General features: G+C 43.9%; 1 pseudogene; it reads right to left on the bottom strand.

Annotated features, from left to right (window-relative positions):
* Window positions 1-15,049, bottom strand: part of LOC142757066 (uncharacterized) — a 48,891-nt pseudogene extending 33,842 nt beyond the window's left edge.
* Window positions 15,050-27,990: the final 12,941 nt, after the last annotated feature.

The raw sequence follows: 27,990 nt of genomic DNA, 5'->3' as shown, positions 1-27,990 counted from the left end.
TTGAGAAGAATTCTCTACCCTTCCTGGGCTACATAATCTCGGACCAAGGTCTCAAGATGGATCTGGAGAAAGTAAAGGCCGTCCTGGAATGGCCACGTCCTCAAGGCTTAAGATCCATACAGCGTTTCTTGGTATTCGCCAATTTCTACCGGCAGTTAATCCCAAGCTTTTCCTCACTGACAGCTCCCATCTCTACCCTCACCAAGAAAGGCATGAACGCCAAGGTGTGGACTCCAGAAGCTGAATCCGCATTTAATAGCCTGAAGAGTGCCTTCACGTCAGCCTCTAGCCTCCATTATCCTGATGTATCTGGTCAGTTTTCGTTGGAGGTGGACGCCTCCTCGGTTGGTGCTGGCGCACTTCTGTTCCAGAGAGGTCCCAAAGGCAAGGCAGTGATATGTGGCTATTACTCTAAACTTTTCTATTCCGCAGAGCGCAACTACTCGATTGGGAATTGGGAGTTACTGGCCATCAAATTGGCCCTGGAGGAGTGGAGACATCTACTAGAGGGCGCAGCTCATCCTATCCTGATATTTACTGACCACAAGAACCTCATCTATCTCCAGACGGCCCAACATCTGAACCCCCATCAAGCCAGGTGGTCGCTGTTGTTTGCCCAGTTCCAGTTTGAGCTCCACTACCGTCCGGCTGACACGAATGTGAGGGCCGATGCCTTGTCCAGGTCGTTCAAGACAGAGGACACCATGGAGTCTCCACAAAATATTATTGTTCCGTCCTGCATTATCTCTGTCAACCCTCTGCAAGTTAGAGACATCCCTCGGAGGAGGACTTTGTGCACCTGGCAGAAAGATGGGAGAATCCTTCGCTGGGGACACAGCTCCAAACTGGCAAGTCACGCGGGTGCCCGTAAGACCCGAGACCTGTTTGCCTGTCATTTCTGGTGGCCCACGCTGCCCAAAGACGACATCGACTTTGGTTTGTCTTGCACGGTTTGTGCGGCTAACAAGGTTGCTCACTCCAAACCTGCAGGCCTGCTCCAGCCGCTGCCCATGCCCAATGCTCCCTGACAGCATATAGCAATGGACTTTGTTACGGACCTGCCTCCCTCTGCTGGAAGCAGTATGGTCTGGGTGGTGGTGGATTTTCGAAGATGGCTCATTTCGTTCCGCTGACCGGCCTACCTTCTGCTTCTCGACTGGCCAACCTCTTCATCCAACACATCTTCCGTTTGCACGGCTTACCTCGGCATATCATCTGATTGAGGTGTTCAGTTCACCTCAAAGTTCTGGAGAGCCCTCTGTAAACTCCTCGATGTAAAGTTGGACATTTTCTCAGCCTACCATTCCCAGTCCAATGGTCAAGTCGTGAGGATCAACCAGATCATGGAGAACTACCTACGACACTTCATCTCCAGGCAGCATGATGACTGGGTGCAGCTTCTTCCTTGGGCCGAGTTCTCGTATAATAACCATACAAGCGAGTCCACAAGAACCACACCGTTCTTCATCGTCTACGGCCAACACCCACGAATTCCTCTCCCGGTTACGTCCGAGGTGCCCGCAGCTGATTCTGCTTTCAGGGTCTTACTGCAGTTCTGGCAGCAAACCTGATCCTCCATTCTGCTGGTGGTCGACCGCATGAAACGAAAGTCAGACACAAGGAGAAGGGAACCTCCCCAGTTTCTTCCAGGTACCAAGGTCCGGCTGTCCTCTAGAAATATCCAGCTGAGGGTGCCATCATACAAGTTTGCTCCGAGGTTCCTTGGACCCTTCGAGATCTTGCAACAGATCAACCCTGTCTCCTCCAAGCTTTGGTTGCCTCCTACCTTCAAAATCCTCAACTCCTTCCATGTCTCCCTCCTGAAGCCTGTGGTCCTGAACCGCTAAACAAAGATTCCTAGTCCTGCAGTTGCCCCCAGCAGTTCATCGGATACATTCGAGGTTAAGGAAATCCTGGACACCAAGAAAGTAGGAGGAAGAACTTTTTATTTAGTGGATTCGAGGGGGTTTGGTCCAGAAGAGAGATACTGGGAGCCAGAGGAGAACCTCAATGCTCCTACCCTCCTGAAGAAGTTTCTCTCCCACTTTGGCCCCAAGAGAAGGGGGCATAAGAGGGGGGATACTGTGACACCCATGGCCGTGGACCGTCGGGATTACTCACCCCCCGATGGCCGCAGCCATGGATCAGTGAGCACTGGCCCGCATCTCCAGGCTATGACTAAGGACCCCAGTGGTCTGAAACGCGTAAGCGTGGTCCCGGGATTTTTGTTTTAATCTCTTTGTTTTAACATGACCAAATAAACCATTTAACTTTTATACCGAGTGCTGGATACATCTTCATTATTCACCTCCATTACCTTGCATACCTGCTGTCGACACAGGACCTTATTGGGAGTATTTAAAAGCACCTGCAGCACCTGGATCAACTTATACCTACTTGTACCAACTAACGCATTGGAAACGCATTGGAAACGCATTGGAAACGCGGTGAGCAAACTTTTTGTAACACATAAAAATTTTTTTACAAAACAGTAATGGTTTATAAAGAAGCACACAGGCTATTTTCTTTTCAGCCCCCTCCCCCCCCATTTGAAAATGTAATGAGGTGCAAGGAAGACAGGAGTATTGCATTACCTGGTGCTTTATTTCACAGGTAGCTGCTCTAGTCCAGGCCGGCCAAAAGGTTACAAGATCTCCATTCTGACTTCTTGAACTCTATAGCGTCTGCTATAGGGACCAGAAGTCAGTCTCTTAATGCCAGTTTATGAGAGACTCAATGTGATTCTCGACTTGCATTTAGAGAATAACCTCCGGTTTCTACAGTAGACACTGTAGGATTTAGGGATCCAACAGTGTCTTGGAATGGAATGGCTATACATTAAATACAGCACCAGGTAAGTCAATACACCTGATTCCCATGCTCCTCATCACATATTCAAATGAGGGGTGGAAATAAAAAGTAGCTGGAGTGCTTCTTTAATGTGATCAACTCTATGAGGCTTTGCCCACATTACATCCTCTTCTCACTCTTCTCAAAACTGTTAAACACCAATAAAAAAAAAAAAACCTCTAATGGCTCCCAAGCCTTTGTCATCTTTGCCCCCTCTTTTTTTAATTTTGCCCAAAAAAATGAGAACATAAATTCCTAGTTCTTTTAAAACAGAGATCAGTTTCTGCTGTTTAGTCAATTAAAAGTAGATACCATAGGTCAGTTCTGGACCAGTCGTGTAGCTATAGCAGGTGCATAGCGGTAGCAATCGCAGCTAAGCCCCTCTGGCATATAAGAAACTACCAGTATAATCAATGGCACATGGTAGGTTGGGGATCCTGTTAAAGGTTTTGCACTAGGGCCCAGAAGCTAGAAGGTACAGATCTGTTCTAGACCAAATACCTGTACAGTATTATCATAAAGGCCTTGGCTTTGCTCTTTGTGCTTTGCGTTTTTCTTATGAAACAAGTGCCTGAATAGTCCTTTATTGTGTCTACGGGAAACAGAAAATAGAAAATTGCTTACTAGAGAGCCCTATTATACTATCAGGGCTCATTTTATTTATATAAAAAGTCTTATGTTGCAATAAAAGTGAACATTTTCCACGTGAAAGATATTTGAAGATAAATAAGCCTCTTCAATTATATTAAATTATAAGCAGAATAACATTTATTATATTATGTTTTATTTTCTGTAAATAGTAAAGCTTGCAGAAGAAAAGAAATGAAGAGTTGGAAGTATCCAGACAGACTGTAAGTGATACTTTAACGAGGATTTAATTATTCTGGCATAAAAAGGTAGGTAAGATAAATAAAAACAATTTATACACACAGAATCTCTGCAGCTGTAATTGGAAGAGGACTACATGAGCTTTTAAATAATAGGTCCTTAAATCACAAATTGACGTGGGAGTGAATAATGACACCCAGGTGTAAATCTTTCAGTTGAGTACTGTGCCGAATACCTAATGACTTAATTACCTCAAATTTTAATTCAGAGTAAAGTGTCATCAGTGAGATTGCATTAAAATGCAAAGCAAGCCACCTAAAAGTGTGAAATAACTAACTACTGCAGTGGTATAAAATAAGTTGTTGTATCTTGTGTATAAAGCAGAAATAGTTTTAGCAATGGTGTATAACACAGAGACACATATCTAAAAGATATCATCTATGAATATGAAAGCTGATCAAATCAATATAATATACTATTAAGTATTATTATTATTATTATTATTATTATTATTATTATTATTATTATTATTATTATCATCAGTATTATATATTTATTTACATTTCACAGTATTTATGTAGTGTCCAGTCCATGTGCTTTAATATGGTGCCACTGTATGGCACTCTATTATGAAGATATTCTCTACTAGAATGCTTTTAGAATAGAATGAATATCTGTCAGGATATGTGGGTATGTGGACCTACTAGGCTGCACCGCAGTAGCGGGGAGGCAGCTGGCCAAACAACAGAGCACCCAATCAATACAAAGTCCAGCAGAAGGGTACCTGAATAGTCCAGACAGTCGCAGTGGCTAGGCACAGATAGTACTTCAGATGGCAGATGATGCAAAGCGTGGCAGATGACACCAGGCGTGGTGAAACACAGCAGGCATGACCAGAAGCACAATACAACTCCAACTTCTAAGGCATAGGAACAACGGTAGCATGGGATACAGGATACAGGTAGCAGGTACGGGAACACTGGGAACAGGATAACACTAAGGGACCATTTGCAAGACTAACACGTGTAAACACAACAACGCTCAGGCAATGAAAGAAGAGGCAGGTCCCTTCTTATAGTCCAGGGTGAGTATGGGCAAATTAATGATTCTCTTCATGTGCGTGCGCGTGCTGGCACTACGGAACACAGGAGAACAAAGCGGAAGTGAGGAGGAGATGCGGGCCAGCGCTCACGGATCCATGGCTGCGGCCATCGGGGGGTGAGTAGTCCCAACGGTCCGTGGCCATTGGCGTTACAATATCTACCCTATACATACAGAATCCGACTGAAAAAAAAAACCTCTGTATGTCTCTGTATTAAATTAGAGGCATACGGATGTACAGTAGGGCCCCACACAATTTTATATGGGCCATATTACAGCTCTGTACAAGATAGATAGATAGATAGATAGATAGATAGATAGATAGATAGATAGATAGATAGATAGATAGATAGATAGATAGATAGATAGATAGATAGATAGATAGATAGATAGATAGATAGATAGGATTATAAAGTAACATTAATTTTATGTAAACCTATACAAACTTTTTACTCCTCATCAATACAAAGTAGGATTCGATAGATGATAGATAGATAGATAGATAGATAGATAGATAGATAGATAGATAGATAGATAGATAGATAGATAGATAGATAGATAGATAGATAGATAGATAGATAGATAGATATGAGATAGATAGGACGATATGAGATAGATAGAACGATATGAGATAGACAGAACGATATGAGATAGATAGAAAGATATGAGATAGATAGAAAGATATGAGATAGATAGAACGATAGATAGATAGAACGATAGATAGATAGATAGATAGATAGATAGATAGATAGATAGATAGATAGATAGATAGATAGATAGATAGATAGATAGATATGACATAGATAGATAGATAGATAGATAGATAGATAGATAGATAGATAGATAGATAGATAGATAGATAGATAGATAGATAGATAGATAGATAGATAGATAGATAGGATTATAAAGTAACATTAATTTTATGTAAACCTATACAAATTAGTTATCGAACAACATTTTTGTTCTTTTACTCTTTTGACCTTTTTTTTTCCTTTCTTTTTTTACCGTGTCAATTCTAATCATGTCTAAGGGTCCAGCGGTGAAATCTTTGGTTTTGTAAGACCTGTAATATCTGTCTTTTTACATACGAATCTATAGCCATCTGTTTCAACAATAGAAGGAGGGGGGTCGATGGACATTTCAGAAATAAACTATTACAGATAAAAATAAGAACCAACAGTAGTTTATTGCAGTTTGGTTTCAAGACAAAATTTTTCCCAGTATGCCATGACATTGCCAATTTGTATGAAGGCTGTCATTTAGGGCCCCCATTGTACGCTGTGAAGCAACCAGTGGCATAACTACCGCGGTAGCAGCCGTAGTGGCTGCTAAAGGGGCCCACAGCTTGAGGGGGCCCGTGCCGCCAGCCGACATTCCCCTCCATATGTCGGGTGGCGCCGCTAGCAGCCGCTATGGCTGCTACAGCGGTAGCGCCACTATTACGGGGCCCGCGCCGCCGAGCCTCCAACAAGTATGGGCCGGTTACGAAGGCCCTCTCATGCCCGTAGGGGTCGCTAGTACCGGAGGTGGCCCCGGTGCTAGCGACAGCCACCCCGTCTTGCAGTAATTGTACGCAGGTACATATACAATCATTAGCGCTGAATGGCCGACCATTCAGCGCCTTACAATGACGCTAATTGGGGCGGGAAAATGACTTGCCCCACCTATCAGCACCTTTCAACGACGCTAGCGGCGCGATGACATCATCACGCCGCTTCCATGCTTGAAAGGCGTTGATTGATGGGGCAAGTTATTCTGCCCTTCCAATCAGCGCCTTTGAACGACGCGTCGTTCAGCTCCAGCAGACCTGCTCAGAAGAGAGCAGGTCTGCATTGCCATCGGACGGCGCAGGAACGGGATCATAGTTACATAGTTACATAGTTACATAGTTAGTACGGCTGAAAAAAGACACATGTCCATCAAGTTCAACCAAGGGAAGGGAAAAGGGAAGGAAATATTTCTACACATAGGAGCTAATATTTTTTTGTTCTAGGAAATTATCTAACCCTTTTTTAAAGCCATCTACTGTCCCTGCTGTGACCAGCTCCTGCGGTAGGCTATTCCATAGATTCACAGTTCTCACTGTAAAGAAGCCTTGTCGCCTCTGCAGCTTGAACCTTTTTTTCTCCAGACGGAGGGAGTGCCCCCTTGTTTTTTGAGGGGGTTTTACAAGGAACAGGATTTCACCATATTTTTTGTATGTGCCATTAATATATTTATATAAGTTAATCATGTCCCCCCTTAGTCGTCTTTTTTCAAGGCTAAATAGGTTTAATTCTTTCAATCTTTCCTCATAACTTAAATTCTCCATGCCCCTAATTAGCTTCGTTGCTCTTCTTTGTATTTTTTCCAACTCCAGGGCATCCTTTCTATGAACTGGAGCCCAGAACTGAACTGCATATTCTAGATGAGGCCTCACTAATGCTTTGTAAAGTGGTAATATTACATCCCTGTCCCGCGAGTCCATGCCTCTTTTAATACACGACAATATCCTGCTGGCCTTTGAAGCAGCTGATTGACACTGCATGCTGTTATTGAGTTTATGATTTACAAGTACACCCAGATCCTTCTCAACAAGTGAATCCGCCAGTGTAGCTCCCCCTAGGACATATGATGCATGCAGGTTGTTGGTACCCAGATGCATAACTTTACATTTATCTACATTAAACTTCATCTGCCAAGTGGACGCCCAAACACTTAGTTTGTTTAAATCTGCCTGTAATTCATGAACATCTTCCATAGTCTGAACTATATTACATAGCTTAGTGTCATCTGCAAAAATAGAAATAGTGCTATTAATCCCATCCTCTATATCATTAATAAATAAGTTGAATAATAGTGGTCCCAGCACTGAACCCTGGGGTACACCACTTATAACCGGGGACCATTCAGAGTAGGAATCATTGACCACAACTCTCTGGATACGGTCCTTGAGCCAATTCTCAATCCAATTACAAACTATATTTTCTAAACCTATAGTCCTTAATTTACCCATTAGGCGTCTATGGGGGACAGTGTCAAATGCCTTTGCAAAGTCCAAAAACACTAAATCCACAGCGGCCCCTCTGTCTAGACTTCTGCTCACCTCTTCATAAAAACAGATTAGGTTAGTTTGACAACTTCTGTCCTTAGTAAAACCGTGCTGGCTGTCACTTATAATACTATTTATTGTCACATAATCCTGTATATAGTCCCTCAATAGCCCCTCAAACATTTTCCCCACGATGGATGTTAAGCTTACTGGTCTATAATTACCTGGGGAAGACCTAGAGCCCTTTTTGAAAATAGGCACCACATTTGCGCTGCGCCAGTCCCTTGGCACTATACCAGTCACTAGAGATTCTCTGAATATTATGAAAAGGGGGACAGAAATAACTGAACTAAGCTCTTTAAGAATTCTAGGGTGTAACCCATCTGGTCCCGGAGCCTTGTGCACATTTATTTTATTTAATTTAGCTTGGACCATCTCTACATTCATCCAATTCAGTATATCAACTGATATATTAACAGCACTGGCACTGGCTACATCAGCTGCTCTTTCTTCAGTTGTATATACAGAGCTAAAGAACCCATTTAGTAACTCTGCCTTCTCTTGATCCCCTGTGATCAACTCCCCATTACCATTATCTAGGGGTCCTACATGTTCAGACCTGGGCTTTTTTGCATTTATATACTTGAAGAATTTTTTGGGATTTGTTTTACTATCCTTGGCCACCTGCCTTTCATTTTGTATTTTTGCTAATTTTATTACATTTTTACAGATTTTATTAAGCTCTTTATATTTTACAAAGGCTACAGCTGTACCCTCAGATTTGTATTTTTTAAATGCCCTTTTTTTGTCATGTATTGCCCCTTTCACAGAAGGTGTAAGCCATGTGGGGTTTAATTTGAGTCGTTTGTACTTGTTACCTATAGGAATACATTTTGCACTATAATAACTCAAAGTAGATTTGAAAATCTCCCATTTATCATTTGTTCCATTATTTGACATTAGTTCTTCCCAGTCCATATCCTGAATTGCAGCCCTCATCTTGGGGAAATTGGCTTTCTTAAAATGAAATGTTTTTGCCCTCCCAGCCTGCGTTTGTTTTTTACAGTATAGGTAAAATGTAACTATATTATGATCACTGTTACCGAGGTTTTCACGAACATTGACATTCCCAACAAGATCTGTATTATTAGAAATGACCAGATCCAACAGAGCTTCACCTCTAGTCGGGTCTTCCACAAACTGGCCCATAAAATTTTCCTGCAACAGGTTGAGGAAATGTCTCCCCTTTGCAGTTGAAGCCGAACCATGACACCAATTAATATCCCGGAAATTAAAATCTCCCATTATCACTACAGTACCCGCCTGTGCAGCCTGCTCCATCTGTTTATATAGCTGAACATCCATCTCCTCAGTTATATTGGGGGGTCTATAGATTACACCAAAAGTAATTTTTTCAGTGTTTACCTCCCTTTCTAGTTCCACCCACAAGGTTTCAACCTCCTCACAGTATTCACCCACTATTGTCTCTTTCTCACTCGCCTTCATATCATTTCTCACATACAGACATACACCACCACCTTTCCTATTTGTCCTGTCTTTCCGAAAAAGTGTAAAACCCTGTAGATTTACAGCCCAGTCATGTGAAGAGTCCAGCCATGTTTCAGCAACACCAACTATATCTATATTTTCTTCCAGTATCAAGGCCTCGAGCTCCCCCATTTTGCTTGCTAGACTTCTGGCATTTGTGAACATACACTTTAACTTGCCTGTCAGTTTTTCACTTTTATTATCAGAAATGTGATTTGACATTAATCGGGCCTTTTTATTTACACTGATGTTTTGTAACGAAAGGATCTCCTTATCTCTTATCATGTGAGTATGTAAAGTTTTTTTCTATTAAAATTGTGAGTGGCATTATCTATATTGGGGGCTCTATCTACAGGGGGGATCGTCTATATGTGGGGATGTGGGCCACTATATAGGGGGTCTATATGTGGGGCACTATCTACAGGGGGTCCATATATGTGGGTATTTGGGCCACTATATACAGGGGGGTCCATATGTGGGGATGTGGGGCACTATCTACAGGGGGGGGTTTATATGTGGGGATGTGGGCCACTATATACAGGGGGGTCTATATGTGGGGATGTGGGCCACTATATACAGGGGTCTATATGTGGGCCACTATATACAGGGGTGGTCTATATGTGGGCCACTATATACAGAGGGGTCTATATGTGGGGATGTGGGCCACTATATACAGGGGGGGTCTATATGTGGAGATGTGGGCCACTATATACAAAGGGGTCTATATGTGGGGATGTGGGGCACTATCTACAGGGGGGTCTATATGTGGGGCACTATATACAGGGGGAGCTATATGTGAGACACTATGCAAGGGTGGGCTATATGTAGAGCACTATCTATAGAGGAGCTATTTTTAGGGCATTTTCTATAAGGGTGGGCTATATGTGTGACACTATATACAGGGGTGGGTTACCTGTAGGGCACTAGCTACACGGGGACTATATGTAGGGCACGGTCTACAGGGGTGGGCTATATGTGGGACACTATATACAGGGGGATCTATATGAAAGACACTATCTACAGAGGTGGGCTATACGTGGAGCACTATCTATAGGGGAAGCTATATGTAAGACAGCACGGTGGCTCAGTGGTTAGCACTATTGCCTTGCAGCTCTGGAGTCCATATGTGGGAACTATCTACAGGGGCTTCTATGTAGGGCACTATCTACAGAGACTCTATGGGGGTCACTATCTACAGGGGGCTATGGGGGCACTATCTACAGGGGGCACAGTGTGTGTGTTTGTGACAGTGTATGGTACTATTGTAATCAGGGACACAGTGTATGGCACTATTATAGTTAGAGATGCAGTGTATGGTGTTTTATTATATTTAGAGGTGTTAAGAATTTTAACTTCATTTATAGGTGCAGAAATGTTTTAAAAGTGAGAAGCTGAAGACATCTGAGCAGAAAACTGCAGAAATGGGTCATGGCCGGTAGAAATCCATCATAGATGTCTGGACCAGAGGGAGAAGCAAAGAACTAGCATCTGAGATGTCACCGGTGAGTCACTTAATGTAAATGTTTATTCTGCCTCTAATCAGCACTGTAGTCACTGTATGATCTGCAGCGAGATGATGGGTGGTATGATTTTTTTTGTGAAACAGCATCTCCCAGCATATCCTCACCATTGTTCGGGCCATGCTGGAACCTGTAGTTTTACGCCATACAAACCTATATGGCAGGGGTTGCACTAAACTGAGCTGTATTTGTTCTGGTGCTGTATATACGTATGAGCTTGGTTCTGAAGCTGTATATATGTACAGATCTTGGTTATGGTGTTGTGTATATACATATTCAGAGCTGCTTGGTTCTGGGGATGTATATATGTGCTGAGCTTGGTTCTGGTGCTGTATTTATGTACTGAACTTGGTTCTAGTGCTGTATATATGTTAGAGCTTGGTTCTAGTGCTGTATTTATGTACTGAGCTTTGTTCTGGCTCTGTATATATGTATGAGCTTGGTTCTGGAGCTGTATATATGTCAGAGCTTGGTTCTGGAACTGTAATTATATAGGATATATTTATAATAACAAAATTGCAGGGCAGATGGAATTGTTCTCAATTCATTGTATATTTCATGGGAACCTGTCTGGTAGTTTTAACCCCTTGAACCGCCACCATGCGGTAATACATGACCTGACAATATTTCCAAACATTCCCCTGTATGTTTTTTTCAGATGCAGCAAAATCTTTAAAATCTACTTTTAAAATGGTGCACACTATATGCTAATTACTCATTAAAGGTTCATGGGGCAGTGCCGCTATCCTGAAGAGTCACACAGTCCTGCCTCCAAACCCACCTTTCCATGTTTGAGTGACATCTCCCTGACTGATACAACTTTCTCGGATGCGCCATTGCCTTGTGGCACTATACACAAGCGGAACTGTGTGGCACTATACACAAAGGGGAGCTGTGTGGCACTATACACAAGTGGGAGCTGTGTGGCACTATACACAAGGGGGAGCTGTGTGGCACTGTACACAAGAGGGAGCTGTGTGGCACTGTACACAAGGGGGGGCTGTGTGGCACTATACACAAGGGGGAGCTGTGTGGCACTATACACATGGGGGAACTGTATGGCACTATTTACAAGGGGAGGGCTGTGGCTCTATCTAGAGGGGGCTGAGTATGGCACAATCTACAGTGGTCTGTATTTGGCACTATCTACTAAGATGGGCTGTGCGGCACTATCTACTAAGGGGGGGCTGTGTGGCACTATAAACAAGGGAGGGGAGCTGTGTGGCACCATATACAGTGGGAGCTGTATAGTGCTATATACAGTGGGGGCTTTATGGCAATATCTAAAGGGGGCTGTATGGCACTATCTACAAGGGGGAGGTGGGGGCGCTATCTACAAATGGGGTGTGACACTGTCTAAAGGCGGGGCTATATAGCACTGTCTACAGGGGGGCTGTATGGAACATTCTACAGGGGGCACTATTTATAAGGGGCTGCTTATGGCACCCGGGGGGGGGGGGGCCAGTCTAGAGTTTGCTATGGGGCCCAGTCTTTCCTAGTTATGCCCCTGAAAACAACCTTTTTGATATTCACAATGAAGGCAGAGGGGTATAGATTTTGCCTTCAGGTAAGAAGAAGAAGAAAGGTTTTGTAAGTTACATCTTTGGCCCAACTTTCTGTACTACACAACCTGGTAATTGTACATACGTGCAGATAAAATACAAGCTTATCATATTATTCAGGGTTAAACAAATTTTTCATGAGTTCTGATCATTAAGATGGGCTTCTAGTTGCAAACAACAGTGGCATCTTTCCTATGTTTATTTAAAAATAAGGCTTGAGCCTTGAGGGATTTGTTGGCAAAAAGGTGACATATTTATCATATAGTTAATGACTTATGGTCAAGAATACAAAGAAGATGTCCAGTTAGTCTTATAAAATTTGGAGTATAACCTTCTGGTCTTAAACTCTTTCGTGAAAGGGTAGATTTGATGACTATGTCATCTAGTTATTACTTAATTTTATAATGATCCTGGCAGTGGCGTCACTAGCACTGGGCTTTCTAGGGCCCAAGCCCTGAATCTTTGGCTCGGTCCCCCAAATCCCCGGGCAACTGCCACATAATGGCGTAGCTATAGGGGTCGCAGCGGTCTCAATCGTGACCGGGCCACAAAGCCAGGGGAGCCCGCGGCCCCCCGCACCACATCTATAAACAATTACTACAGTAACTGGGGCCTATGTAATAAACTACACGGGCCCCTGTTACTATAGTTCACACAATGTACATTACAGTCCTAGAAGTCTAGAGAGTCAGACATGAGTTTTTAGGGAAATCGGGGCAATTGTGATGAGTTTATTCAGATGGCCTTTTTGATCGAGACGGACCTAAAATGAATTTTGGGAAATTCGCTCATCTCTAGTTGTCAAGAATTAAGCTACAGGACATAAACCAGGAAAAAAGCAAAATTGCAATGTGGATATAGCACAGACATATGATTGCTTGGACAATGGCATAAACAAAACACAATAATAATCTTGTAGGTAAAGCTCCACAGCAACATAGAAATCACAATATTATTGTAAGATTATCATGTCAGATTTTTTGCCCTGATTGAAAGGTTGCTTTCAACTTTTTTTCCATAGGGAAACATTAAGGTTACATTGCAGTATCGGTAATACTGTGATTTTACCTTGTTTTATGGGCAATGATGTGTCACCAGGAAGCCCTAGTCTTAAAGAACTGGCTGATTTATATAGGGTTACAGGAGACATTGCTGGTAATGAGGAACAAGTTCACAGGGCTAAATGCAATGACAATTCCAGCAGATGACAAAAGCACTACTGAAACATAAAAATTAAGGATTTTAGAAAATCGGGGTTCCAAACAACAAGTGACCTTGAATATTAAATAAATCTTAGCAGTATGAACACTTCCATTATATGTATAGAAATAAGGGGTTCTGAAATGATTTGATGCACAAACTAAAGTTTGAGATAAGGGATACATTAATTAATAAAGAATAAGGCAAAGGAGGTAAAGAAGAAGGTAGTTAGTCCCATTTTGAGAGAAAAATTGGTGAAAAGGTTTACAGAGCATAGTATGAGTTGCAAAATGACTAGAAAATATAGTCAAGACATTGACAAGGTTAGAAATAATGATTTTTATTTGAAATAATAATTTTCTCCTTCAAACTTTGCCTTCGTCAAAGAATGCTCCATTTGCAGCAATTACACCATTGTAGACCTTTGGCATTCTAGCTGTTAATTTGCTGAGGTAATCGGGAGAAATTTAACCCCATGCTTCCAGAAGGCCCTCCCACAAGTTGGATTGGCTTGATGGGCACTTCTTGCGTACCATACGGTCAAGCTGCTCCCACAACAGCTCTATGGGGTTGAGATCTGGTGACTGCGCTGGCCACTCCATTACAGATAGAATACCAGCTGCCTGCTTCTTCCCTAAATAGTTCTTGCATAATTTGGAGGTGTGCTTTGGGTCATTGTCCTGTTGTAGGATGAAATTGGCTCCAATCAAGCGCTGTCCACAGGGTATGGCATGGCGTTGCAAAATGGAGTGACAGCCTTCCTTATTCAAAATCCCTTTTACCTTGTACAAATCTCCCACTTTACCAGCACCAAAGCAACCCCATACCATCACATTACCTCCCCCATGCTTGACAGATGGTGTCAGGCACTCTTCCAGCATTTTTTCAGTTGTTCTTTGTCTCACAAATGTTATTCTGTGTGATCCAAACACCTCAAACTTCGATCCGTCTGTCCATAACACTTTTTTCCAATCTTCCTCTGTCCAATGTCTGTGTGCTTTTGCCCATATTAATCATTTCCTTTTATTAGACAGTCTCAGATATGGCTTTTTCTTGGCCACTCTGCCCTGAAGGCCAGCATCCCGGAGTCACCTCTTCACTGTAGACGTTGACACTGGCGTTTTGCGGGTACTATTTAATGAAGCTGCCAGTTGAGGACCTGTGAGGCGTCTATTTCTCAAACTAGAGACTCTAATGTACTTGTCTTGTTGCTCAGTTGTGCAGCGGGGCCTCCCACTTCTCTTTCTACTCTGGTTAGAGCCTGTTTGTGCTGTCCTCTGAAGGGAGTAGTACACACCGTTTTAGGAAATCTTCAGTTTCTTGGCAATTTCTCGCATGGAATAGCCTTCATTTCTAAGAACAAGAATAGACTGTCGAGTTTCACATGAAAGCTCTCTTTTTCTAGCCATTTTTAGAGTTTAATCGAACCCACAAATGTAATGCTCCAGAATCTCAACTAGCTCAAAGGAAGGTCAGTTTTATAGCTCCTCTAAACTTTTGAACGGTAGTGTATATATATATATATATATATATATATATATATATATATATATAAAACAGAAACATGTTTCAGTGCGGGACAGTATTCCTGCGGGAAGGCAGGTATACCTGGTGTCATACATAACTATGATGCAACTTGCCCGGCTCCCTGGACTGTGTTCAGTCCGGGGAATGCGGCCGAAATGCGGTCCGTATATTATGGACCGAATACAGCCATGGGTATAAGGCCTAACAGCATAAATAGTGACTGAAAATTATGTTAATGGAAAATGCATGTATAATAAGTATAATTAATAAGTATACAGTCAAAAAAGAAAAATAATTCTAATCTAATCTCCAATTAATTAAGACCTAAATACCAATTTTGTGGTCATTACCAACTTCTAGAAACAAAGAAGTACCATCTGTGGACAAAAATAAAAAATAAAAATATTCTTAAACCAGTTGGGAATAAATAAGTACCCCCTAGAATTCAGTTAGACCGGATTCACACGAGTGTTGCGCATCTCAGATGTGAAAAACAGTAGTTTTTCACGTCCGAGGTGCATCTATGCTCTGCGCTGTGGGATGCGATATCACACATCCCCCATAGAATAGAGTCTATGGAGGGATGCGTGAAGCGTGAAAAAATAGGACATGTCCTATTTTCTCACGGACCCTTCACACGGTCCGTTGAAACATCATTTTGGAGAAATGTTGGCCCGCTTTTCTTTGCAACATTGCTTCAGTTCATTGATGTTAGAGGACATTTGGTTATGCACAACTCTCTTAAAATTCTGCTACAGCCTCTCAATTGGGTTGAGATCTAAACTTTGACTTTGATTTTTTTCTTCTTTAGCCATTCAGATGTTGATTTTCTGATGTGCTTCATCATTGATCATTGTTGCATGACCCATTTCCAACCCACCTTAAGCTACCATCTCGATGGCCTCACATTTGTCTAAAAAAAAAATTAAGGTATTGGAGGTTGTTTGTTTCTAGAAGTTGGTGAGCACACATAATATTTTTTTAGGTCCTGATAAATAAAAACATAAAATTGAAAGAGGATGTACTTTATTTTTCCGTTGACTGTAGTTCATACTAATAATCATGCCACAGCACAACTTAATGGTGATTACTTAATACATTTCATTAATACAATGTCAGCAGTAAACCTGGAACACGCATATATTGAACTTTCTCTAGAAAGATGAAAATGCTAGCTCATTTATTGAGCAGTTTCTTGACTTAAGGCTTCACACTCACAGTCTCATCTCATCATTGTTCTGATATGGCTCCCTCTGGATATCCTAATAGGGAAACTTGTAATTCATCATTTCTGAAAGCTGCTTCTAATAGATAAACTTTATTATATTATCACTCAATAATATTTCACTAGCTATTCATATTTAACAATATATATAAATTTTGGTAGTAATTAAATAATGTTACTATTTCTTAGAATGAGAATGTCAGAGATGTTTTAATATAATTTTAAATCTAATCCAGATCCCAACAAAATGTAATTATATGATTCTACTAAATATGGAGACGTTTCTATGTTATCTGGTAATTGTGTGCGTTCCCCAGCTTGGGGTCATTTATTTTATTTTTAACTGAAACTAGAATCTAGTATTTATTAATACTGTGTGTTTAAATAAATTGAAAGAAGTATTGGTCAATATATATATATATATATATATATATATATATATATATATATATACACACACACACACACACACACACACACACACACACACCGACAGATAAATACACAGACAGTCACATATACAAATACATAAAAAGCACATATATACAAGAACAATGACACATTCACAAACAGTCCCATATATACCCACACAGGCACATATATACACAGTACAGATAATGTAGTAGATTTCACATGCAGTCCTATGTAACACCACAGATAACACACAGTAATAACTGAGTACAGATAATGTAGTAGACATTACCTGCAGACCTATGTAACACCACAGGTAACACAGTGATAACTCTCTGAGTACAGATAATGTGGTAGATGATAAGTATACCAAGAGACACATATAGACACACACAGAGGCATATATATAAGGGGCAGCAGAGTATATAAGGGGCAGAAGAGTATATAAGGGACAGCAGGGTATATAAGAGGCAGCAGAGTATACAAGGAGCAGCAGGGTATATAAGGGTCAGCAGGTTATATAAGGGGCAGCAGAGTATATAAGGGGCAGCAGGGTATATAGGGGCAGCAGGATATATTAGGAGCAGTAGGGTACATAAGGGGCAGCAGAGTATATAAGGGGCAGCAGAGTATATAAGGGGCAGCAGGGTATATAGGGGGCAGCATGGTGTATAGGGGCAGCAAGGTATATAGGGGTAGCAGGGCATGTAGGGGTAGCCTGAGTGCACCGCGGCGTGGCTGATAGAAATTCTCATTCATTGCCATTTGCCAAGCCAGTGTGTGAATACGCTTTTAGAAGGGGCTCATCCCCGGCCATTAACATAACAAACCTACTTGCAATACAGGCAGCCTTTGTAGTACTACAACGCCCAGCATTCCCTGAGTGCACCGCGGCGTGGATGATAGAAATTGTCATTCATTGCCATTTGCCAAGCCAGTGTGTGAATACGCTTTTAGAAGGGGCTCATCCCCGGCCGTTAACATAACAATCCAACTTGCAATACAGGCAGCCTTTGTAGTACTACAACGCCCAGCATTACCTGAGTGCACAGCGGCGTGGCTGATAGAAATTCTCATTCATTGCCATTTGCCAAGCCAGTGTGTGAATAAGCTTTTAGAAGGGGCTCATCCCCGGCCGTTAACATAACAATCCCACTTGCAATACAGGCAGCCTTTGTAGTACTACAACGCCCAGCATTCCCTGAGTGCACCGCGTCGTGGCTGATAGAAATTCTCATTCATTTGCCATTTTCCAAGCCAGTGTGTGAATACGCTTTTAGAAGGGGCTCATCCCCGTTGCATCCGACTTGCAATACAGGCAGCTGAGGCAGCCTTTGTAGTACTACAACGCCCAGCATTCCCTGAGTCAGTGCAGTGGCTGATAGAAATTCTCATTCATTGCCATTTGCCAAGCCAGTGTGTGAATAAGCTTTTAGAAGGGGCTCATCCCCGGCCGTTAACATAACAATCCAACTTGCAATACAGGCAGCCTTTGTAGTACTACAACGCCCAGCATTCCCTGAGTGCACTGCGGCGTGGCTGATAGAAATTCTCATTCATTGCCATTTGCCAAGCCAGTGTCTTAATACGCTTTTAGAAGGGGCTCATCCCCGGGGTTTTGATTCAACTTGCTGCACTCCAGCAGTGAAATGTCTGGTAAAAAAAAGGTTGTGAAAGGACGGGGTAGAGGAAAAAACACCCATGCCATGTCCTCTTCCAGTCCAAATGTTGGATCTGTTGGTGCCAGACCCAGTAGCAGCATTTGTGGCACAAGACATGTGCCCAGTTCCACTAGTAGCAGCAGCCATGTGCCTGCTGGTAGTAGTAGCAGTATCAGCAAGCCAGACTTGTCCATCTCCTCCGGTGGGCGGGTTACTTTAGACAATACGGCCATTGTGGACTGGTTGGCTGGCTCGCGGTCATCTCAGCAGGAAGACTCTGACGATCTGGCTTCAAGCCAGGTTTTGTTGGATTCCAGATCCTCTACAGTTCCTTGGCACAGTGACAGTAGTAATATGGGTATTTCTAGCGTTTCCATTCCATCATCTATGTCTTCACTCCCCCTTCCTAGTGGGAAGCCATCTTTCCTGAGAGTCCTAAGAGACATCTCCTCGGGTGCGAAGGAAGATACTGAACAACATAGTGATGATGATTTGTTTTCCGCGAGTCAGCCAACGGAGTGTGTTGTGGCGGTGGTGGAGGTGGAAGCGGTGTCCGAGACGCATAACTGTGGTAGTGGGGCTGTTGGTGGTAGCCGTGGTGGCAGACGCAGTAATGAGGGGGGGCATGGAGCCCGCCATGATGTCACATCACATTCACAACACAATGACAGAAGTGGCGGGGATGATGATGTTGTTTTAGACAGGACGTGGGAATCAGGTGACGAGGTGATTACGGCGTCAGAGGAGGAGGGTAGTAGTGGCGGCACTGGCAGTGATAAACAGCAAAGCCGAGGTAGGGGCAGTAGTCAATCTGCAAAACGTTGCAGCGGTAGGGTCAGCTCAGGAGCCGGTGACGGCGACACTGATGCTACTGGTGTAGGCTCCCGAAAAAAGCCTGCCAGACAAGGGGCAAGCTCGGGTGGTGGTGGTGGTGGACGTGGTACTACCTCTTTACGGTACTCTGCCATGTGGCAATTTTTCTGTACCTTCCCGGAGGACGAAAACATGGCACAGTGCCATATCTGCAAGCAGAAAGTAAGGCGTGGGCAGGGCAGCAATGTAGGAACTACCGCTCTACGTAAAAACATGGAGCGGCATCACAAGGCTATGTGGGACAATCGACATGCCCCACCATCATGTACAACTAATGAAGACCCCTCTGCCGCTGCTGCTGCTGCTCCGAGTCCCTGTCATCTAAGTAGTAGCCAGGCCTTATCCACCATGTCGTTGTCATCATCATCATCACTGTCATCTAGTGCTCATCCTATGTCCCGTCAGTTATCCATTACGGAATCGTTGTCCAATAAGCAACAATATATACCCAGTCATCCACTTGTCGTGCGGCTTAATTCACACCTGGCTAAGTTGTTGGTGGTGCAGTCGCTGCCGTACCACCTGGTCGACTCCGCCGGCTTCAAGTAATTGATGGCGTGTGCTCAGCCTAGGTGGCGAATACCTAGCCGACATTACTTCTCCAAAACAGCTGTCCCTGCCTTGCACAAGCACATGGAGGAAAAGGTGGGCCAGTACTTGCAATTATCCGTGTGCAGCAGGGTACATGCCACCGTCGACACGTGGAGCAGCAACTATGGGCAGGGACAGTACATGTCTTTCACGGCCCACTGGGTCAATATTTTGCAGTCCGATGCACCACCGCAGCAATGCCAGGCATTACCACCTTCAAGCTTGTATCTTTCTGGTTCTACTCCGGACACCAGGCGCCTACCATCCTCCTCCTCCTCCTTGCCCTCCTCAATGGAGGTCTTCCTGTCCCCGACAGGACAGAGAGGGTATTCAGCGCGGCAGGGGGCTTCGTCACCCCTAAGCGAACAAGATTGTCCGCCAACAGCTTGGAAAATCTCACGTTTCTGAAAATGAATCAAGCGTGGATCGGTGAGGATTTTAAAACACCTGTGCCTGATGCCACTAATTAGATCTGACATTGCTGCTGCCGCGGCCGCCTGCTGCTGCCGCCTGCTACTACGGGATTCTGTCCTGTCCACTCTTTTTTTAATGTGCCGCTGTTGGTGCTGCTACTACTTCTACCACCAATCCACCCCCAGTGCCGTCTGCTACAAGCAGGCCTGCCCCACCACAGGGCTTTGTCCTGTGACTGTCCAGTTTTTTTTAATGTGCTGCTACTACTACTACTACTACTACCACCACCACCCTTGTTGTCTACTACCACCAATACACCTCCACTTCCGTCTGCTACAAGCAGGCCAGAGGCCTGCCCCACCACAGGGCTTTGTCCTGTGACTGTCCAGTCTCTTTTAATGTGCCGCTACTACTACTACCACCCTTGCTGTCTGTTGGCTACCTCTACTACCACCAATACACCTCCACTGCCGTCTGCTACAAGCAGGCCTGAGGCCTGCCCCACCACAGGGCTTTGTCCTGTGACTGTCCAGTCTCCTTTAATGTGCTGCTGCTACTACTACTACCACCCTTGCTGTCTGTTGGCTACCTCTACTACCACCAATACACCTCCACTGCCGTCTGCTACAAGCAGGCCTGAGGCCTGCCCCACCACAGGGCTTTGTCCTGTGACTGTCCAGTCTCTTTTAATGTGCTGCTACTACTACTACCACCCTTGCTGTCTGTTGGCTACCTCTACTACCACCAATACACCTCCACTGCCGTCTGCTACAAGCAGGCCTGAGGCCTGCCCCACCACAGGGCTTTATCCTGTGACTGTCCAGTCTCTTTTAATGTGCTGCTACTACTACTACCACCCTTGCTGTCTGTTGGCTACCTCTACTACCACCAATACACCTCCACTGCCGTCTGCTACAAGCAGGCCTGAGGCCTGCCCCACCACAGGGCTTTGTCCTGTGACTGTCCAGTCTCTTTTAATGTGCTGCTACTACTACTACCACCCTTGCTGTCTGTTGGCTACCTCTACTACCACCAATACACCTCCACTGCCGTCTGCTACAAGCAGGCCTGGAGGGCTTGTGAAAAGCCATTGCTTGTTGCTTTTACATCCATGTATGGATGAACCCCGGCAGGCATCTGCCAATAAAAATTTTAAATTTTTGGAGGGCTTGTGAAAAGCCATTGCTTGTTGCTTTTACATCCATGTATGGATGAACCCCGGCAGGCATCTGCCAATAAAAAGGGTACATTTTTGGATGGCTTGCACTCAAAAGCCATTGCTTGTTGCTTTTACATCCATGTATGGATGAACCCCAGCAGGCATCTGCCAATAAAAAGGGTACATTTTTGGAGGGCTTGTGAAAAGCCATTGCTTGTTGATTTTACATCCATGTATGGATGAACCCCGGCAGGCATCTGCCAATAAAAAGGGTAAATTTTTGGAGGGCTTGTCAAAAGCCATTGCTTGTTGCTTTTACATCCATGTATGGATGAACCCCGGCAGGCATCTGCCAATAAAAAGGGTACATTTTTGGAGGGCTTGCACTCAAAAGCCATTGCTTGTTGCTTTTACATCCATGTATGGATGAACCCCGGCAGGCATCTGCCAATAAAAAGGGTGCATTTTTGGAGGACTTGTGAAAAGCCATTGCTTGTTGATTTTACATCCATGTATGGATGAACCCCGGCAGGCATCTGCCACCATAAAGGGTAAATTTTTTGAAGGCTTGTCAAAAGCCATTGCTTCTTCTTTTACCACCTTATATGTATGAACCCTGGCAGGCATCTGCCGCCAAAAATGGTTAATTTTTGTACCTTTTTTAACAATGCATTAAGCATACAACATGCACAAGTGCAGTGGTTTCTGTTAGTTATCACCGTGTCCCATCCGTTTTCCTATAGCCATACATGTTGGCGTAACTTTGACACTAACTTTGCCTTAAAGACAGCTCAAAAGTACTTGGATACACTCATGGGTGACCTAAGAGTGTTATACAGGGCTTCTAGGGCTTTTAAACAGTGTTATTCACGAATTTTAGGGGCTTTCTTGTATTACAGGTTCGGTCAGAACTAGTTCGGTCTGAATCAAACTTTTTCATGAAATTCGGCGAACCAGCCGAACCGAACTTTTCATAAGTTCGCTCATCTCTACTCCAGACCTTCCGGTGGATCCTGGGATTTGTAGTTTTTTAGCACACTCTGAAAAATGAAATCCCACCCAAGAAGCATAAGAAGACAACCATGTGTGCGGCAATATCGCGGTATGGTAAGTAGCCCGAAAAGAATATTTAATGCCTGGAAATGATACATAACAGTAAGTAGAGGTTTTAAGAAGTGTTTTGTGGATTATTATTTTTTTTTCTTGGGTTGCCAGACTACCCCTTTAATCGCAAGAGAATCTCCTTATTTCAGGATTTATTCAAGGAGACACAGAAGAAAAATCTTGTAAAAAAATATGAACTATCATATGCTTTACTATACTCCATAAAACAGCAAGATGATTGGCAAAGAAAATCGAATATTTTTTTTTTATCCACTTTATCCACCGAAGAAGTGTTTTGTATGGATGGACAATAAAAATGTAAAATATCTAGAATATTTAGCCTGACGTTCTATTGATATATATATATATAGTTTTCCTGTAGTGGCAGAGAATAATTGAATTATTTTATTTTTCTGCTGTTGATGCATGAATAGGCACCATGACCTTGTACTCAAAGAATGGAAATAATAAATATTTATATTTTCTTGGAGGGGGTGAGGGTGGTTAGTGGGGGTCAAAGGGGCAGGGAGGAAAATAAGAGGGCCTTTTTTCCCATGAACTGATAAATGACATCTATTAAAATAATATCTTGGAATATAAAGAGTCTGGGAGATCGCCTGAAGCATCTATCTATCTATCTATCTATCTATCTATCTATCTATCTATCTATCTATCTATCTATCTATCTATCTATCTATCTATCTATCTATCTATCTATCTGTCTGTCTGTCTGTCTGTCTGTCTGTCTGTCTGTCTGTCTGTCTATCTATCTATCTATCTATCTATCTATCTATCTATCTATCTATCTATCTATCTATTATTTATAGTTTAAGAGCCCATAACACCTCTATCATATGCTTGCTAGAGACTCGCCTAACCTGGGAAACATGTAATAGGCTGAATATTCAGGAGTATGGTTTACAAATTCATGCAGTTTTGTCAAACTATTCCAGGGGTGTTCATTTTCTTATTCATGAAAGACCTATTATCGGTGTAAAAAAACAAAGACAACAGAGCCTCCTCATGGTGTAGAACTCAGAGTAACAGTGAAATATGATGATATGTGAGGTAGGAAATAATACAGGGACAACTCTGGTTGGGTGCGGGAAGTAGGCATCAGCTTGCAGTTACTTCCTAGACGGTGGAAGTCCAGGATGCTACCGTTTAGTAATTGATAATATTGCAAAACATAAAAGTTTAAAGGGGTTGTCATAAAATCCAATTTTTTTTTAACTCTAAGATCCATGCAGATATTGTGAATGCACACCAACTGTGCCTTCACCTACCTCCTATTTTCTGTTTCCAATTTGGCACTCCCTAGGCTCTGTTATATCTCCAAGAAAGAGGGCAGTCCAGAAATTTAGACCACATGACAGCCCACAAACTACACCACCCAGACGCACCCTGCTCAGATGCACCCAGAGTGCACTTAGATAAACTGCACATGCTCATCCTGTACATTGAGAGAGTGGAGAACGGCTGAGCATGCTTGGACTGAGAGAAGGCAAACTAATGCAGGACGTAACCCAAGACAACATGTCAACAACAACTAATAGGATGGGGTATTTTGGGAGTGATATAGTCTAACACATTCATTTATGTCAATTAGTTGTATTTGTAAAGATTCATGCTCTTTGAAAAATTGGTACAAAGGGGCATGATTATGATTGGGGAATACCCCTTTAATAGCGCTACTGAACATCAAAGTCATCAGCTTGACTGGGTCTATTATAAGGCCCTCAGTGTGCATAACGTAGGTCAGAAATTTTTCAAACAGGCATTTCTTCAACTTGGTGTATAGACATCAAACATTTCTGCGATAAAGTTCTCATGGTGCCGGACAATGTACCCCTAAATATAATAGCGCAATACACTGCATCTCTAATTATAATAGCATGATACACTGATCCACACACACACCGTGCCCCCTGTAGATAGTGCCCCCCATGGAACCCCCTGTAGATAATGACCCCATAGAGCCCCTGTAGATAGTGCCCCACATACAGCCCCCTGTAGATAGTGTCCCACATAAAGCCCCCTGTATATAGTGCCCCACATATAGCCTCCTCTGAAAATAGTGCCCGGAATGTAGCCCCCCCCTGTAGATAGTGCTCTACATATAGCCCTCCCCTGTATATAGTGTCCAACATATAGCCCACCCCTGTAGTTAGTGCCCTACATATATCTCCCACTTTAAATAGTGCTCCACATATAGCCCACCCCTGTATATAGTGCCCTACATATATCTCCCACTTTAAATAGTGCTCCACATATAGCCCACCCCTGTATATAGTGCCTCACATATAGCTCCCGCTATAGTGCTCCACATATAGCCCACCCCTGTTTATAGCCCCCTCTGTAGATATAGCCCACCACTGTATATAGTGTCCAACATATAGCCCACCCCTGTAGATAGTGCCCTGCATATATCTCACCCTATAAATAGTAATCCACATATAGCCCACCCCTGTATATAGTGACTCACATATAGCTCCCCCTATAGTGATCCACATATAGCCCACCCCTGTATATAGCCCCCCTGTATATAGTGCCTCACATATAGCTCTGCCTATAGTGCTCCACATATAGCCCACCCCTGTATATAGCCCCCAGTAGATAGAGCCAACCCCTGTAGATAATGTCCCTCACATTTTTAATAGGATAAAAAAAACAAAAAAAACATGATATACTCACCTTAATCCCGTTCCCGCACCGTCGCGTAGCAATGCAGACCTGCTCTCTTCTAAGCAGGTCTGCTCTGGTTGGGCGACGCAAGCGGCGCGATGACGTAATTGCGCCGATTACGTCGTTGAAAGGCGCTGATTGACAAGGCAATTCATTCTGCCAATGAGCGACATTCATAGTGGCAAGTGGCGCGATGACGTCTTTGCGCCGCTTGCGTCTATGAAATGCGCTGATTGGCAATGCACTATGACTTGCCCTGTCAATCAGTGCCTTTCACTGACGCAAAAAGTAATCGCGCCACTTGAGTCATTTAAAGGCGCTGAATGGCCGGGCACGGAACATACCCAGCCATTCATCGCCTATAGTGCAGGAGGGGATGGCCCCTTCAGAGAGGTAGCAGGCCGCTGCCCTGGCACCCCCTACCTTCCCTCTTAGTTGCGCCCGGGTCACATGCCCCGCCTGCCACCCCCCTAGCTATGCGCTTGCGAGGGCTTCTGAAGGTTTATGGGAGGAATCTGGTCTCTGGACAATAGAATATTTAATACAATTTTCAGCTGCTCTTGAGTACAGAAAGACCATACTGGCTTCGTGAAGTGCTTGGAAACTGACAGTAACAGGAATCAGAATTATATTATCAGTAAAAGGTAGTGTAATGGCTGCTGCGCCATTCCCCGCCTCTGCTCTGCTTCCTGCACCCTCCTTTTCCTCATGCTTGTTCCGAGCTCCTCTTACCCGATCTGCAGGCTCTGGGTGTCATCAGGTAACTGCATCTCTCAGCTCCCTCCACGGCCGTCATCCACGATGTGCGGCTGCAGCCACTAGAGGGCGCGTGCGCTGACTCTTTCCTTCTTAACGGGCCGGCGCGTGACAAGACTTCATATTTAAGGATCCTCCTCCCCCTGAATCCTTGCTTGTTTAACCAAGTTCTCCGTGAGTTTCCCTGTACCCTGGTTCCTTGTTCTCTTGCCTTCTGCCTTTGTCTGGATTTCCCGTTTTTATCCTCTGCCTGAACTTTGACTATCCTTGTCTGCCGCGCCTTGATCTATTGTTATCGATACCTGTAACGACGTCTGCTGCCTGTCAGGACTTCTGGCCTATACATCCGACTGCCTCTAAATCTGCTGTGCCAAGCGGTGCCCTGGGTTACTAGCACCATCTCCCGGACGACACAGAGGATCCACAAACGAACCAGGTGAGAACCATGATAGTTTGTACAAGCCATGGATCCCCTTGACACAGTCCTGCCTGACGCGGCTGATATGACTCAGGAACTTTCTAGACAAAGAGTCCGCCAAGATCAGCTTTTTCAGCTTTTGCAAAATGTGTCCACTCGTTTGAACGAACTTGCGCCTCCGCCACCGCCACCACCACCGCAAGCTCTTGTCTACAGTCCTGGATTATATTTACCTACGCCTGACTGCTTTGAGGGTTACCCCAAGACCTGCAGGGGATTCGTTAATCAATGCACCATCCATTTTGAGGTCATGGCACATCATTTTTACTCAGACCGGGCTAAAGTGGCCTACATCCTGTCCCTGCTTTCTGGCGAAGCGCTGGCATGGGCATCACCCTTGTGGGAGAGAACGACCCCATAATGTATAATATTCAGAACTTTCCCCACATTTAAAAGGGTGTTTGAAGAGCCAGGTCGGGCATCTTCAGCAGCTTCCTCTCTTCTCAAGCTCCAGCAAGGAACCTCCACTGTAGGTCAATATGCCATTCAATTCCACACCCTGGCTACAGAGCTCAAGTGGAATAATGAGGCTCTAGTATCTACCTTTTGCGAGGGTCTAGCGGGCTGAATCAAGGATGAACTTGCTGGCCGAGACCTTCCACCATCCTTGGATGACTTGATCACTCTTGCTAATCGGATTGACATTAGTGTCCGTGAGAGACATTAAGAATCTGCTTGGGGCAATCGGACATCACGGTTGGCACCAACCTTCCAAAGGCTTCTTCTTGCCTCATCTTCCTCTCGGTCAGATGAACCTATGCAGGTGGAGAGAACAAGACTCACTCCTGAGGAGTGCCAGAATAGACGCAAGTTGAACTTATGTTTATACTGTGGTGGAAAAACGAACTTCCTCAAGGACTGTCCAGTAAGGCCGGAAAACTCCAACGCCTAGGGCAAGTAGGAGACGCTACCCTAGGTGGAGTATCACCCTCTCAAAAGATGACCATACCAGCAAAACTGTCCTTTGCAGGAACCACTTTCTGCGTTCAAGCCTCTCTAGATTCCGGTTCCGCTGGGAATTTCCTGTGCCAGTCCCTGGTTAATCGCTACCAAATACCAGTTCAAGAACTAACCCAACCTTTGTCCATTGCTTCTGTGGATGGAAGGCTTCTACAATAGACTATCCATCTTGTCACCAAACCCATTTTCATGTTATTAGGGGCGCTGCACCAGGAACGTATCTCCTTCTATGTTTTAAAGAACTCTCTGAACCCTTTGCTACTGGGTCTACCATGGTTTCAGAAGCACCCTCCTGTTATTGACTGGACAGGAGGTCAAATTACCCGCTGGAGTGACTTCTGTCACCAACATTGTCTACAATCAATTCTCCCACCCATACCTCAGCCTACAGAACCAAACTCAGCAGAACTTCCTACTCCATATAAAAGCTTCTCTGATGTTTTCTGCAAACAAGCAGAATCGCTGCCATCTCACAGGCCATACGACTGTGCCATAGACCTGGTCCC

This window comes from Rhinoderma darwinii, chromosome 1 (genome assembly GCF_050947455.1).
Source record: "Rhinoderma darwinii isolate aRhiDar2 chromosome 1, aRhiDar2.hap1, whole genome shotgun sequence".
Taxonomy (NCBI): Eukaryota; Metazoa; Chordata; class Amphibia; order Anura; family Rhinodermatidae; genus Rhinoderma; species Rhinoderma darwinii.
The sequence above is the reverse complement of the archived record's forward strand: the minus strand, read 5'-3'. Positions and strand labels throughout refer to the sequence as shown.